Raw genomic sequence first — 2,577 nt, forward strand, 5'->3', positions numbered from 1 at the left:
ACCCCCACTGCACCCCCACCAAACCCCCTCTCCTTCCTCTCCCACCCCCTGCCTCCCACTCAGCAGACTTCAGGCTCCCAAAAGGCTTAATGAACTACAGCTTTCGCCTGTTTGGAGCATTTAGTCATGACAGAAAGAATTACCCTTTTTGCCAGGAGAGGAAGAAACGCTTTAGTTATCAGCCGGCTGGCGGGGGGCCAGCAGCCTCTGGAACAGGGTGTGGGGATTAGGATGCCAGAGGTAGACATGCCACTCCACCCATCCCTCGTCCCTCAGGGCCAGCTCCCCAAACCCGGCCGCAGGAAGGGTGTGGCCCTGCTTCTCGCCCTCCTTTCTGGCCAAGGTGCACAAGGCAGGGCCGGTGAGGCCAGGCTCGTGTAGCTCAGCAGCATGAAGACTGGGACTAGAGGCCGCCGGGTTAGCTTGTGGGGATCCGTGGAAATGGACGGTGATAAAGTGAATGGCTCTTCATGGAACACCTCTCCCTGTCCCTGTGATGTGTGGAGAGGCCATCAGTAGAGTCCTTACTGTCAGGCAGGGTGTGCCGGCCTCTCTGACCAGGTGGGGGTGTGGGATGGGGATCCTGGCGCCTGGGGTTCAACCCTCTTGGAGTCCTCATGCTGCCATGGCTGCTGGCCATTCCCACTGTCCTGGACATGGTCCCCAGAGGAAGATGGGAGGGACACCGGAGAGCCATGTCCATTCAGAAGTGTTCTTTCCAAGCTGTTCTCATGTCCTGGCGATGCTCCAGAGACCCGGGGATGTCCCTGAATGTCTTCTTGGTCATCTTTCCAGGCCTCAGGCCCGAGACTCAGGAACAGGGACAGCACTGGGGTCCCACAGCTCGAGCTGCCTCAGCCAGCTTGATGGCAGCAGAGCGATCGCACAACCAGGGAGGGTAGCTGCTGGCCTAGCAGTAGTGGGTACAGCCAGAGATCCTAATCTCAGCATTTTCTCTGTCCCAAGAGCATGATGGCCAGTGTCCAGCACACAGTAGGGCCTCAATAACATGTTGTTTTGAACTATATCTAGTGCTGGCACCAGGTTCCTGAGTGACCTCTGACAAGTCGTTTCCCTCTCTGTAAAGCAGGGAGGATGATACTGGAACCCTGAAGGCTGTATTAAGGATGGAATAACACGGTGGATGTTCACTACATGAGCTCTAGAGGCAACAGCTTCACATCAAGGCTTCGCAGCAGGGCCCAGACACTGCCATGGCAGTGGCCAAAGGGAGTTTTGTTTACACAGGTTGTATCTATCAACACTTACCCTATTAGAAAGAAAAACTGAAAAGTTGAATACTCATTTTAAAAGGATGAAACACACCATTGGATAGTAACATAACAGATTTTTATGAAAAATTATATTTTCCAATACAGTTAGGGAGAAGAGTGGTATTAATTTACATTGTTGCAAATCTCTTCAATGCGAGGCTTATTAGAATCCAGTTGGAATCTGATTGGCTTCTGCATTCAGTCTGTTGTGGTACATTGTTTTGGTTGGCGCGGATGAAGAAAATCCAGCCTCACTCAGCAGCAGTGTAGCTGGAGAAGGGAGGGATGCTCTAATCGCCTTTTCAGGTACTTGTGGGTATTCTTCTTCAATACTACATCCACACTTGACAAATGATAGCTTCTTTTTTTTAAAAAGTATATGATTTTGTTTATTTTTTTAGAAAAACAGGAAGGGAGAGGGAGGGAGAGATAGAAACATCAATGAGAGAGAAACATCAATTGGCTGCCTTCTGCACATCCCCTACTAAGGATTGAGCCCACAACCCAGGCATGTGCTTGGACTAAGAACTACACCGGTGACCTCTTGGTTCATGGGTTGATGCTCTCAACCCCTAAGTCACACCGACCGGGCAAATGATAGCTTCTTAAAGGCTAGCTGTGATGTGGAATCTGAAGCAGTATCAATAAACTTCATACTCAGTTACATGAAAATCCACTGGTCTGTCTTTGAATGGATGTTTTACCTATGCATGATTCTGTAAAATCTTCTATTTGGTCATTTGGTTTACTCAGTTATGCAGATCCTCCAAATGTTGACACTTTCCACTAGATGTTATCAAAAACACATTTGTTAACTTCATCACTCATCCTAACAAAAAAATCTTCAAAGTATTGGGAAACCGTCAGCTTCACAGTGATAGATACAAGTTTTCCAAAACTCTTAATATTTGCTCAAAAGCTTGCATTTTATCACTGGCAATAAAGACCATCGGTTGTTTTCCGTGATGTGGCAGACTGACTGTGTTCCCTTTTGAGCCAAAGTCTGCCAAATACCCAAGTTTAAATGACCATGGTTTTCCTGTCATCCATTCTTTTAAGTAAAAGGGTGTCTTCTGAAACAGTGGCCAATTCAACTTGCAACTCAATCTCCCTGGTGCTTCTCCCACGATAACTATCGCGCTTCGGTATGCAGCCCAAGTGCTTTATATATGCTTCCCATTTCATCACACAGAATATTAAGAAGTGTAACCAAGGGCTGAAATTTGATAAAGTAATTTGTACGGCTCATAAGGGATATTCTTAAGTGAAACTAGCTTTCCCCGTCCTCCCACCCCCTTTGCCC

At 47.7% G+C, this 2,577-nt stretch overlaps 1 protein-coding gene across 1 annotated transcript in view; it reads left to right on the top strand.

Moving 5' to 3' along the window:
* The window catches only part of DUPD1 (dual specificity phosphatase and pro isomerase domain containing 1), a 33,858-nt gene that overhangs the window by 30,429 nt on the left and 852 nt on the right, over positions 1 to 2,577 (top strand). The gene's annotated exons all lie outside the window — the stretch shown is intronic.

This window comes from Myotis davidii, unplaced genomic scaffold (genome assembly GCF_000327345.1).
Source record: "Myotis davidii unplaced genomic scaffold, ASM32734v1 scaffold2161, whole genome shotgun sequence".
NCBI lineage: Eukaryota > Metazoa > Chordata > Mammalia > Chiroptera > Vespertilionidae > Myotis > Myotis davidii.